This window comes from Euprymna scolopes, chromosome 33, assembly GCF_053919585.1.
Source record: "Euprymna scolopes isolate OS-2025 chromosome 33, ASM5391958v1, whole genome shotgun sequence".
Lineage (NCBI taxonomy): Eukaryota > Metazoa > Mollusca > Cephalopoda > Sepiida > Sepiolidae > Euprymna > Euprymna scolopes.
Window position 1 is genome coordinate 7,043,137 of NC_136514.1, and position 15,696 is coordinate 7,058,832.

Here is a 15,696-nt window from a genome sequence, read left to right on the forward strand (position 1 = left end):
AAACTTTTATCATTTTTTAATATTTAAAAATATTTTTATAACGCGTTATAAGACAAAAATGTTTTCCAAAAATACATTGCCTTAAAAACACCTTTATATAAAAATATCTGAAGAGAGCTAAACAAGGCTTGAAACGCGCTATAAAAATATTTAAAAATATTTAAAAATGATAAAAACGTCTGAAAAACCTACAATTGTTTATGGCTACACTCTTATGTATATATATATATGAGAGAGAGAGAGAGAGAGAGAGAGAGAGAGAGAGAGAGAGAGAGAGAGAGAGAGAGAGAGAGATGCACACAATATATATATGTGAATATATATGACTACTTCATTTAATCACATAAATTAATATACGGAAGTATTATTTTATGCGTAAACTTTAAGTATTTACTTCAACAATGCTCAATACATAGGTAGAGCTAGGTAGTAAGTATTATAATTTTTCCGATTCCGATACACCTAAAGGTTCCGATTTTTCCAATTCCGATTAATATATCTTTTTATAAAGTTGAACGTCTGTGTGTGTGTCTGGTCACGAATAGGCTCCTATATGGTTGACTATTATAGAAAACTGATCACATATAATTATAGAAGATCTATCAATACACAGGAATGGGTATGTTTGATCTGGCATAATGATGATTCATTAAAATTGTGGCGTCTGCGTACGCGCCTGGTCCACAAAGTATTGAAATAAAAAAAAAAAAAAAAAAAAACGTTTACAAGTGTTTTTGATATGGATGTACATAATAATAATTTCATAAGTATGTTTTAATTTAAATAGGGATGGTATAATAAAATTGTGGGGTCTACATCCACGCCTGGCCTCCATAGAATGGAAATAGGCACACACTTTAACAAAGACCTTTCATATCTATCTGCGTAAGTATACTTTGATAATTTTTCAGTTTGAAGGAATATGGTATAATAAAATTATGGGGTGTTCGTTCGCACCTGACCTCCATAGAATGGAAATATGTCACAAAGTTTAACAAGGTTTTTTAAAATAGATCCACAGAATATTGTGATAAGTGTTTCAGTGTGAACAGGTATGGTATAATAAATTATGGGGTTTATCTATTTTATTTTTACTTTCATCATATTTTGCTTTGGTTTTGATACCCCCAAATTCGAAGCTATCTCTTTACAACCCTTCCTTTTCATAACCTATCATACTTTAATAAATCAGAATCCATTTTCTGTAGGCTGTTTTTGAACCCAGTCAACGACGGGTACTTTTGCTAATATATATATATATATATATATATATATATATATATATATATATATATATATATATATATATATATATATATATATATATATAACTTGTAAAAAATCGAGTCGTAATAAATCAGGTGACAGTATTACATAGTAAGGGTGGGAAACATTAGGAAAAAAAAAACACGTTTTCCTATATTTAATAAAACCAGAAAAACATCAGTTCGACTAAAAAATAGAAAACTATACCTCGAGGTACTTTTCGAGCGACATATCTTCAAGAGCGAAACGTCGGTGAATAACGTTTAAAATAAATAGAATGAGAAACTGCATAAAGTTGCTATAAGAGCCGAAGGAATAAAAAGAAGTTGGAAAGGGAATAAAATCAATTAATGAATAAATAAATAGACCGAGTGGATATCGCCGATCTCGCAAGGAAAATGGAAGGAGAAATCACTGCCTGCAAATAAGTGCAGACTAAAAATATTTATCTATTGACAGAATAGAAGCAACGTTTTTAGAGCCTTTTGAATAGGTCAAACATGTGAGAGTTTTTTTTGCCTATTTTTGTCTTTATATATATATATATATATATATATATATATATATATATATATATATATATATATATATATATATATGTAAATTACCATTTTATCTGCTTAGTTACACATGTTTCGGTTACCAAATCGTATCAACGATCCGATAATTTCATCAGACTTTACAGAAAAGTCTGATGAAATTATCGGATCGTTAATACGATTTGGTAATCGAAACTAAGCAGATAAAACGGTAATAAAAATATATATGTTTGCTCTGCAATAGTATTGAGCACTCTCTCTAGGTTTTTACTAATTACCACTCATATATATATATATATATATATATATATATATATATATATATATATATATATATATAACAGTAGATATATGTGCGTGTGGCTGTCTATCTATGTGTAATATTTAACCGATAAACTCTTAAACTACTAGTCACATAACATTTAAATTAACAGGAAATAGTACTCATACGCCAAGGATTGTTTATAACGAGTAAAATTTTGAATCGATGAATAGCGCCCAAAATGTCGGCAAGTTGAAATGCAAAATGTTCATTTCAATTTGCCCACTTATTTGTATTTCTTTCTGCGCATGCCCCAAATCAATTCATTTCTTCAAATCGTTTAATATTAAAAACTTTCGTACTTATATCTCGATAGCTACATCGGTAGGGAACGCGACATGAGCGCTGAACGTGTTAGTCTTGATTTCAACTGATATCACCCAAATGATTTTTTAGATAAATCTTTCGAAATCCCTATTATATATATTAGGTGCAATATAATATTCAATAGAGAATCGGCTCTGTAATAATATATACGAAATCTGCACACATTAAAATATATTTAGGTGTATTTTATGATCCGACAAGGGCGGGCCCCCGCTAGTCACACACACACACACACACACACACACACACACACACACACACACACACACACACACACACACACACACACACACCCACCCACCCACCCACACACACACTGCTACTTCATTTAATCACATAAATTAATATACGAAAGTATAAGTTTATGAGTAAACTAAGTATTTATTTCAACAGTGCTCAATACGTAGGTAGAGCTAGGTAGTATGTTAGAAAAATATATATGGCAATTAAGCTACACAGAATATTCCGCGTTTCATCCACACTATGATTCGTCAGGCTGTTTGCATAAGCCTGACAAATCTTAGTGTGGATGAAACACGGAATGTTCTGTGTAGCTTAATTGCCATATATATTTTTCTAACTTACTATATATATATATATATATATATATATATATATATATATATATATATAAGAGCAAATAGTTAATAAAACATGTTAAAAACACTTTGAAAAAGAGTTAAAAACATATTTAATCTGAAAAGGAAACACTTAATAAGTGGATAGTGCCTAATCCGCGGAGCTTTGAAGAAATACTTTCCTTCTCATCAAAGGGTAGGAATTAGCAAAATGCGGGATCGGATTTTGCATACAAAAGTATTTGATGAAACTGCAAGTAAGTCAAAGGTCTTGATAACAAAAAGTGAAGCAGAGGTAATAGGGTGAAGAAAATAGTTGATTTCACGTGAATGGATAGTCTGGTGAAAGGTAAAGTATCCAATGACAGTAAAATCCAAAACTGTAAATCCAAGAAAGTTAATTAAATTTCCATTCGCACAAGTAAAATCCAAGGAAATCGCGTAATTGGAAGATGGTCCAAAATAATCCAAAAGGCCGAAATCCGGGGAATAATTCACATATATGTACAAGGAAAAGGGGAAAAAATTCCAATAATATTAATAAAAGACAAATAAGATATGCGTTTAACACGGCTGCCGAGACAAAGTGTAATTAAGAAAAATCAGCGAAGAAGGAGGGAAAAAATTAAATGGTGATAGAATTAAATATAAAATAGAAAAGCAAATGTCAAAATGACCCAGACAAAATGACGTTAAAAGGCGCGAAAAATATAGGGCAAAAAAAGAAGTCAACTGAAATGTACAGGTTATTACTTAAGAAAATGTCAGCTAGAGTTATTAAAAGACGCTAAATGGAATAAATAAATAAATAAATAAAAATAAAATATAAAATATAAAATAAAAAAATAAAAAAAAAACTTTTAAGGCGAGAGGATAGCCGGTATCTGCAAATTCCGGATAAAGCAAGTAAGTATGTAAGTAAATGTATATAGTAAAATATAAGTAAATGTGCATACAGGATATGAATGTGTAGGTAGTTTGATATATTAGATAGATAGGAATATTTAAAGACTAAAACGGAAATTACAGATAAAAAACGGCTAAGCAAAGAAGAATTAAAATAAACGATTATTAAGTTATAAAGTATTAAGAAAGTATGTAGAAAAAAACGATAATGTTAAAGAAAAATTATATATATCTGAAAGGTTAAAGTGATAACTATGTAATTTAAAAATTACCATGATTAAATTTGGACTTATGTTTACAGAAAAAGATCAGTTCGTTTTTAGAATTTATCATATTGTTACTTTGAGGGGAAGTAATTATAGTTATAGCTTCGGTTGTGCAGATATGACTTAGAGCCTGGAGTATAAGACTTAACTTTTTTATGATAGTCCATTTGATTGAGAAGGGGGTATTATTAGAGTCAAGTTTTTTAATTAAAGTGGTTAGAGAAGTTCCATGGTTATTATTAGAATTATGGTTGTTAAAAGATGAAATGTGGTTTGATATTCTTTTCTTAACTAATGTTGAAATAGCGCCGATATATGTATGTACTTTATTAAAAGCTCGAGATCTGATATTAATATTAATTTGCTGATTTGTATTAGTTAAATAGTTTGAATTTTGTTCATTGTGTTACACAAAGGGTGGGACAATGATTGTACGAGGACTATTTTGGAGGGGATAATGAGTGTTGTTAGTGTTAGGATGGCTGTTAGGAGAAATATTATCATTATTATTATTATTATTATTATTATTATTGCTAGTTGTATGACTGCAGATGGAGGGGCTGCTCGAGTGATGTATTGGATTAGTAACTATATCAGATGGAAGATGGGGAAAAGGATAACTTGAAGACGAAATATTAGTGTCTGTTATGGGAGGATTGCATGAGAGCTCAGTAATTGTGCATGAATATATAACATCTTTATGGATGCAATCATTATTGAGAAGGCAAAGATGTTTATTATTAAAATTACATTTAGTTTTGGGTTTAATTGGGAAAGGGATTTTTTGGGCTGAATTTAATTTTTTTTGTTATTAGATGTTAAGATTCTTTGTGCTAAATTAGGCATGGTTGAATAAGAAATCCTGATTGAGTTTTTATTGAAAATAGAATTATATCTGTGTGAATATTTGAATATTTGAAAAAGTGTTGTACAATGTTGAAGAATTCCTTAGGTATATTAGTTTTGACATTTACGCTAAATGGAGGATTAAACCAAATATTTTTCTTTCTCCTGATATATATATATATATATATATATATATATATATATATATATATATATATATATATATATATATATATATATATATATATATATATATAAGTAAATGTTTCTCGCATGTTTTTCCCGTTAGGGATCCCCCCCTCTTTTTTCTTTCTATTCAAAAAATGCTACATTGCCAAAAGTGTGTTTATTCATAAAGTCTGAAGAAATGCAGGTTTTGGAAAATTCTCAAACGATATAATGCTTGAAATTGTCGAACTGGACATTGAAACAATTGTAATATAAAATGAAATACACTTTTCGTTGCCATCAATACCTTGTCTTAATTTTGCACACACAGTATATTAATGCTCAATTATGAAATGTGATAATTTTGTAGCTTAATCCTTAAGTCAACCATTTTGGGGTTAAAACCTATTGGTATATGAAAATTTACTAAATTACACGAACTCTGTATATTACATATAAGTATATATATATATGGCAAGTAAGTAACGCAGAACTATGAACATTTCTGCGTTAGTTGTAGAAAAAAGGCAACAGTCTCATTTAAACATTCAAAACAATATTTTTTTTATGTAAATAAAGGGGATGAAACGGTGTTAGTAAATGAATATGTTGATGAGTATGAACGAAGACGAAAGGTTAGAAATTCCACGTGATGTTGAATAAAGTTTGTCTAATGGGCTTTCATTATAGTCCCGTGATAGGCATAATTCATCATCTTTATAAAGCACCGAAAGAATAGTCTGTTTTTTTCCTATAAGATCTAAGAAAGCCTGTTTTCTTCCTCTTTAACGACATGTATATCAATTGTAAACGCTGTTCTTGGTACTTTTCAAAGATGTTATTATTGCTAAAATACATTGATAGTACATTTTCTTTCTACAAAGTGGTAATCACTTATCAAGGCTCGGAGGCCACTCGAGGATAAGGGATAATGAGTGTACGGTACTCAATGGCACACTATCATAGTAATCGTTAAGATTTGGAAATTTACAAAATTGAATTACTTAAGGGGAACGGATCATCAAGAACTTGTTTATTTTGGACTTGAAGACGATCATATTGTAGTCAATTGGAAAGCAGGCAAACGGAAGAGAGTTCCACAGGTGTGCTGTTCTAAGAAAGAGGCTTTTTTCATGGGATCTACGTTTAGGTTTAAGCACAGATAAAGAGTGGAGAAAATTATTGATAGTGGTTTCATCTAGGAGCGGCACTACAAAGGAACGTTGAGAATCCGACTAATATATATATATATATATATATATATATATATATATATATAAATACATACATACACATATATATATATATATATATATATATATATATATATATATATTACTTTGAATGTTACTGTCATCGAGTACATATCTATTCTATTAAATAGAGATTAACCTTTGTATAAGAGTCATACATGAATCACAGATAAATTTAATCTACAAGTCTAGGAGCCATTATTCAAAACGGAATTAAAGCAAAAGAAATTGGTCTTCTCGCATACTAAAAAATAATTAAATTTGGTTATTGTGATTATAATTAAAACCTATCATGGCACAAAATACAGTTCTGCATTCATCTACATTTGCACCTAATGTTATATATATATATATATATATGTGTGTGTGTGTGTGTGTGTATGTGTATGTGTATGTATTTATATGAATATATAAATATAAATATATATATATATATTCATATATATATATATATATATAAATGAATATATATAATGGAAGTATATATATATGAATATATATATAAATGATTATGAATATATATACATATCTATATGAATATGTGTGTATATATATGAATATATATATGTATATATATATGAATATGTATATATATATATATATGAATATATATGAATATGTGTGTATATATATGAATATGCATATATATATATGAATATATGTATATATATGAATATGTATATATATATACGAATATATATGTATATATATGTGTGTATACTTATATATATATATTTATGAATATATATATATATTTATGAATATATATATATATACATATGAATATGTATATATATATGAATATGTATATATAAGTATGTGTATATATGAATATATACATATATGAATATATATGTGTATATATATGAATATATATATGTGTGTGTATATATATGAATATATATATGTGTGTATATATATGAATATATATATGTGTGTGTATATATATGAATATATATATATATATATATATATATATATATATATATATACATGTAATCCCCTTAAAATTAAAATATGTATATATGTATATAGATTTATGTGTATACATGTATATGTGTGTATATGTATATATATATATGTAGATATATGGATATATATGGGTATATGCATGCATATATATGTATATACGTATGCATATACACTTGTGCTAATAAATGTATATTTATATTTATTAGTGTTGGGACGATTGATCGGAATCGGAATTGGAAAAATCGGAACCTTTAGGGATATCGGAATCGGAAAAATTACTACCTACTTTCCGATGCCAATAAACGATTCTTTTATTTTTTAAGACATTTAATTCTGTTAAAAGCAAAATCTTCCGTTGCTGGTAATAATGACAAAATAATGAATATTTATTGATTTTTAATTAAACTAGAATCTATAGATTATCGCTTACAAGTGTATTTTTTTATGCCTGAGAAAATATCTGCCCATTTAACACGTGTTTTACTATAATTGTGAAAAAATAACTACTTCATAGTTAAATATTAAGAGTTTATAAAGAATCGGAATCGGTAATTGTATTGGAATCGAGAATGTAGTAAGGAATCGGTAATTGTATCGGAATCGGGGAAAATATTGGAATCTTCGCATCAATAGTATTCATGCATATATGAGATTCCCAGAATAATACGATACTAAGCGCCACTTTAAAAAAACCGCCATAAAACGGGTTCAAAGTTTCGCGATATGTAATCTGTGTATCTCAGAAACTAATAGAGATATTCTTTTTGGGTTAGTTTTAAAATGAAATGTAACATGTAAACTATCACGTCATGTTCATTTCAACAATTTTGATGTGAGACCGATCACAATGAAATGTTTCATTATTGCATGTAAAAAATAATAAAGTTTATTAAAGTTAAAGAAAACAAAGTTTTACTGCACTTACATTGCTTCTTAAATCATTTTGCGCTGATCTTGGTGTCAACATAATCCATGAATGCATTACAATTATCCGGATCATCAGCGTCATCAGATTCTTCATTGACAGACACAGTTGCCTGCGAGATCTGATTTTCATCCATGTCTTAACGAAAAGCCTTTTGTTCATCTAGAACACAATGGAGGTAAAAGACATGTGTAGGAGGTACAAAGATGAACAAAGCCTCCACATCAGCCAGTTTGTCTTTTTTTTTCAGCAGAGGTTGCCTTCATAAACATTGAAATTCGACCTTGTTGTCAGATACGTTCTGTATTTTTTTACCTGCGCTCCATTTAGTAGAGAATTTGGATAACACAGTAATATATATATAACTTGCTTTTCATATATGTGCAGTTTGGTACTGTATGATTCTATGAGCCTTATATATAAATGCATGTTTGTGTGTATGTATGTATATAAACAGGTATATATAACAAATAAATGACAAAAGTCTATATTACAAATTTCAAGATCTTGACCATCTTACAATTTATTCCTTTAAGTACGTTGATATGCACAATTCTTGACAGCACCTGTTTCCTAGCTTAAAATCACTCATTTAATTATTATATCAATCAATGAATTTATGTCAACGTACTCAAATGAATACATTGTAAGATGGTCAACATCTTGAAATTTGGAATATAGAATCTTTTCATTTATTTGTTATATGCTCTGTAATTACATTGAGCTTCATAAATTAAAGGAATGGTATGAATATAACTGAAGAAACATATTTTCACAGAAAAAAATATATATGTATGTATGTATGTACACATACGTAGAAGAATATAAATCCTAGGACAGATAAAATTAATTTCCCGAACAGAACAGTTTTTGACCACTTTTATATTCCTTTAAAATGATCAAAATCAAGATCTAATGCTACTATGCTACTAAACCTTATATCTAGAATTCTTATCCCAATTTTTATCAAAACATGATTTGGATTCTTGAAAATTATGTATAATTTAAGGCTTAAGCTTAAGGAGTCATGAGAAGAAATTGAACTTCAAGGAATCTTGTATAATTGTTGTCTAATGACTGTGGCTCAAATTCAATGCAAATCTGAAATATTTTAATTATTAAATAAGAGGTTGTTCCCATACTATGCACTCTAAAAACTTTTTAAAATACGAAAAAAAAGTCTAACTCAACCAAACCACTTTTTGTATTCGAAATTAAACTTTCCAAATACATAGATTTGAGCGCTCGGAATTGAGGAAATAATATTGTGTCAATAATATTAGATATGTAGTCAATTCGATTACAGTCCTAGATGGAGGGAGAACTGGGGGGGGGGTGAATAAAGATCGATAACACTGTTATACGATTCATTGAAAGCACACGTAGGTCTGATCTTCAGATTCTAGACTAAATTCTTCAGTTAAGGAAAGGATGTTATGAATATAGACTCCAAACATGTGTATCCACTTGTTTCAGTTGTTATGGCAGAGTGGCAGAAGGTATTCTAACATAACAAAATAATAGAGTAACAGACAATGCCTACATTTGGAATTGAAAGCCATGTTTAATTTTAGTAGAGTTCCCAATGATACAAGTCCTGAAGATGAAAAAAGAGTTTTCGGTGAGTAGCTATCCTGTATAAGTCTTGGACTTTAAAATTTTGCAGGCAAAGAGAAGAAAATAATTCTTGTGTGGACACGAAAAATTATATGAAAGAATGCTAAAAGATTCAATATTTTTATGGAGCAATTTTGTTTTCTGATTGGCTGTTAGCAGAAATGCGTCCATTTGATTGGTCAGTGCCTTATCACCAGTGTCTATAAGTAGAACCTTCCAATTAAAAAAAAAAAAAAAAAAAAAAATCATACTCTTCTATTATATAAAAAATATGAAAATATTGTTATACTACCATGAGCGCCGGGTGTTTGGATGTGTATGTCGAGCAAAAAAAAAAAAAAAAAAAAAATGTGGTAGTAGGAGGCAGGAGGCTCGAACCCGTACCGCAAAGGAGGAAAAGAACGCGGTAAAACCTAACGTTCATGCTCTTACGACCACCGCCAAACCGGAAGCGACATTTTTTAAAATTAAGGCTAGACAATCTAAAGGAGAGGATAACTTTAAAAAATATCGGCGAAAAAAGTGACCGCCCCTATAGAAAAGTGCCTAGTTGAAGGGGAAGATATAAATGTTTTTAGCCAATTTTTCGATATTTGTCGTATGAAAGATCGAACTTTAAAACGATACTGATCTTGGTAAAATCCGTCGCCTCTATTGAAAGTTTAAGGCAGACATGCAAACAACATACATACATACATACATTTATATATTAGTAATTAAAAATTTTCGACCCAAACTGATGAAAAAGCTTGCCCTATCTCTGAATACCCTTTACGTAAAATTTCAAATATTTAGACCAGAAATTGTCTGAGTAATTTGGAAGAGACCGCAGAGGTCAATTTTTTAAAAACTTTGACCCCTATTATGATCCCTTAATGTTTATTGCTTTGAGCTCAAATCAAGTTATTAAGTTAGATCCATGTCCAAGGAACCTATATCTAAAATTTCAAGTGCGTAGACCCAAAATTGTCGGAGGAGTTTGGTAGAGTTCTCAAAGGTCAAATCGTTGAACTTTGATCCATTAATCGCCAAATTTCTGGCCAAAAACGATCACATCGATTTTCCCAAATCTCAGTACCCTGTATATTAAATTTCGAGTCTGTAAACTAAAAATTGACAGAGTTATTGCGTAGGGAAATGTACATAGACACACAGACACTTTCATTTTTATAGATAGATAGATAGATAGATAGATAGAAAAACAAAAATATATATGTATAGATAGATTGTTGTTCAGATAATTAGAAAAAGAGATCGAGGGTGGGATCGTGTTGAAATTTTCCTGTGATGGTACCCCGGCACCTGACAAATAGACAAAGAAGTAGAACAAGCCAGGCAATAGGCGGAGCCTATCTACTCCTTCTGGAGATTAGATGATATTGTTCTTGTTTCATTGTAAATTCTGTAAAATTTGCTTACATCCTAAATGTATTAATTTATTCTGTTAATATCGTCTTCTGAACATTTGATGATGTTGTTCCCGTTTATTGTGTTGTATAAAATTGTCCACTTACGTTAAAATGGTGATATCGTCTTCGGAACATTTGATAATATTGCTCTTGCTTCACCGTGAATCCTATACAATTATGTTCACTTTCTAAACAGTACAATTGATTTAATTCTGGTTATATTGTCTTCTGAACCTTTGATAATATTGTTATTCTTGCTTATTGAATTGTGCAAAATTATGTCTACTTCCAATTCATGATATTGTTTGTTGAACATTTGATAATGACACAAGCGACACTAGGAATAATACCAAATATTCAATTGACTCCATCAACAGGCGTGGGGGTGGGGGTGCAGGCATCGCTTGACAAAACTCAATATGCAAAGCATAGAAATATTTTGTAAAATCATATCCACCTGCTTGAGATAATCAATTCTACTGACATTGTTATCTGAATATTCTACAACGTTGATTTGTTGTTGGTGAGGAACCACCCTCTGAATGGACTCAACCACCATCCATATATACGGGAACGCTTAACGATCCCAGGTAGGGCTCTAGTTCCGGAGTTAACCTCACGTGCTCGGTGGAACGTAATACTTTTTTTCATATTGTATCCCTTTGTTTGTCTTTTGTTAATACACGCCTAAACGTACACCGTTGTTCTGTTTTCATTGTGGCTAATAACAAGCCATAACACTTTTCTAAAACAATATATATCTTTGAAACACCAGTCTGGTGTTACTAGATCAGGCTGTCTGAAGATATCGTCTGAATGCATCACACATTGGTGTTATTGTTATTTTTTCATTTCCCGTTGCAAAAACTCAATCATGTTCTGCAAAGCAAAAAAAAAAAAAAAAAAAAATTCGCTACGAAACAACCAAACCAAACCAAACACCATGAATAAATATTTGAAGATATAAAAAAACCCGAAACATTTTTTTTTTCAAAATTACTGGAGTCGGCATTAAATAACCTGAAAAGGGTTGATATGCCGTAAAACAAAATAATCAAATCAAAACGTGTTTCTGGATTTTTTTTTGTTTTAGATGCGGCTTGATTATTCATATTATGTGGATTCTTTGGATTACTGTTCTCATCTTAAGTTCGACAAAATTCACATGAAGGTCACATCGACTAAAACGTTGTGAAAATAACACCCAATAAGAACAGTAGTCTGAATTATCCAACTAATACAAAAATCCAAACACTTTTTTTTTTTTTTTTTTTTTTTACCTATTGGGATTTATCGAATTGCATAGTCGTGATATGAAATATGGCAAAAAAAAAAAATAAATAAATAAAATATGCAAACCGCTAAAAGAATCAGCAAGAGAGAAGAGATTTCGGAATCAGAGTATCGGCACGTTCTGGCATTTTTCTTTGAAAACAAAATGTCAGCTACGATCATAACATCACAAGGAAAAAAAAAAAAAATGAAAATCATTTTAAAGATCGGCAAAGGTCAGCTTCCATGAATATTAATTCAGGAAATGCTTTATTTACAGGATTCAGAATCGGATGAGATAAATATTGTCATCCAGATGTGAGATATTTGAATAGATTGGCAAATACCCATAGGAGATTCAGGTTATTATTTCTAGACCAATGTTTTGAAAATGAGCAAATACTTGCGAGTCTATTCCTTTCAACATGGTACCTTTAAGAAAAAATATTTATAGCTCTAGTATCACACTATTGAGCTATCTAATCGATAACTTTGTTATTCGTTAATGTCGTTACTATCACAAGTAGTTAAAATTACACACACACACACACACACACACACACACACACACACACACACACACACACACACACACACACACACACACACACGCACGCACACACATTAATGATAGTGATGGGACAATTTCAATATTTTTCTCGATTCTGATACAATTTTTCTACCTTTCCGATTCTGGTAAAATTGCCAATTCTGATTCTTCAAAATTTTTAAATATTGCTTTTTTGTTTTTGTTATTTAGGGAGAGAGAAGGGGGGGGGGTGAATGATTGCAAAATCCATATAATATGTGCATACATTATCACAAACGTAAAACACTTGTTGGGGTAATCCATAGATTTTAGTTTGCTTTGAACTTAAAATCAATAGATATTTACCATTGTATCATTAGTACCAACAGTGGAAAATTCAGTTTTAAGCGAAAACAAATAAAAAAAGCAATAAAAAGAATCGTTTTTTGGCATTGGAAAATAGACACCCATTTTTCCGATTCTGATAACCCCAAAACTTACGATTTTTTTAATTCTTGATTCTGATTCTGATTAATAGCCCCAACACTAATATATATATATATATATATATATATATATATATATATATATATATATATATATATATATATATATATATATTCATATATATATACATATATATATACATATATATATACATATATATACACATATATACACATATATATACATATATACATATATATAAATACACACATATATCCATATACATATATATATATACACATACACATATACATATATATACATATATATATATACATATATATACATCTATATATATATACATATATATATACATATATATATATATATATAGATTATTTTAATGTTTTTATATTTTAAAAGAACAATGCTCATAGTAATGTAGATATATAATAAGCTCTTGCACACTGTGGGGCATGTGGGTCTGTTCTGCTGAAACTACGTCTGAAACATTAATACCTTTGAGTTGTATTGCTTCTTGCTGACTGTTACGTTCTGACCATCATCACCTTTGAAGACATATGAACCAATGATTCTACCAGTCCATAAAGTGAACCAAACAATGAATTTTCTGGATGCAATGACGTTTCGACCATATCGTCGCTCCAAATTTAGTAATTCTGTTTATTGTCATAACAACGAAAAGAAAATTTGGAAGGAAATCGTGGATCAAAGTTTCTTTTGAGCCATTCACGCAAATGTATGGCTTCAGCTCTTGCAAAAGTTGAATCTTGTTAGCATGAAAACTAAAATCTTCACTCAAAACTTTACAAAGTCGAAAGGCACGAGTTTAATTGCTGAACATGTTGAAAAATTAACACATTTTCATCTATAAGCCAACGAAAACCCTAACGGATATTCACTGGTAGATAAGAGTTCGAATCCTGGTGTATTCAAAATTACAGAACACCCAGACAGAGTTCAACAGCTATCTAGTTTCCAAATAGCTCACACATTCAATAGTTTAGCCATGATCGATCTGCAGAAGGACAGGGTTGGCTGGTCGCTTCTGGGTCCTTCACTCTCCACATGAATAGTAAACGAGATGACCCTCGGGCTTGATGTAGGTGGTCCTGCAATTTAAAGCACGTTAACTCCGAAAGCCACACAAAGAAAAAAAAACAAAACAAAAAAACAAAACGATGGGCTCTGGCTGGGTTCTATACAAGGATTATATTTCAGAACCAGATAATTACAAAGTTAAAAAAAAAATGTACAAATATACAATGCCGTGGCTGCAAAAGACGGTTAGATATATATTTGTAGAGCGTCAAGCAAACAGTCAGAGAAATACCACTTTTTCATATACTAGGGATAAAAATATCCCTTTTTCATATACTAGGAATAAAAATACCCCTTTTTCATATACTAGGGATAAAAATACCCCTTTTTCATATATAAGGAATAAAAATACCCCTTTTTCATATACTAGGGATAAAAATACCCCTTTTTTATATACAAAGAATAAAAATACCCCTTTTTCATATACTAGGAATAAAAATACCCCTTTTTCATATACTAGGGATAAAAATACCCCTTTTTCATATACTAGGGATAAAAATACCCCTTTTTCATATACTAGGGATAAAAATACCCCTTTTTCATATAATAGGGATAAAAATACCCCTTTTTCATATACTAGGGATAAAAATACCCCTTTTTCATATACTAGGAATAAAAATACCCCTTTTTCATAGACTAGGAATAAAAATACCCCTTTTTCATATACTAGGAATAAAAATACCCCTTTTTCATATACTAGGGATAAAAATACCCCTTTTTTATATACAAAGAATAAAAATACCCCTTTTTCATATACTAGGAATAAAAATACCCCTTTTTCATATACTAGGGATAAAAATACCCCTTTTTCATATAATAGGGATAAAAATACCCCTTTTTCATATACTAGGAATAAAAATACCCCTTTTTCATATACTAGGAATAAAAATACCCCTTTTTCATATGCTAGGAATAAAATGTTTCCATTACTC

General features: G+C 29.9%; 1 protein-coding gene across 2 annotated transcripts in view; it reads right to left on the minus strand.

Moving 5' to 3' along the window:
- LOC145258135 (molybdenum cofactor sulfurase-like) overlaps positions 1-15,696 on the minus strand; it is a 1,297,067-nt gene that overhangs the window by 86,637 nt on the left and 1,194,734 nt on the right. The window lies entirely within an intron of this gene.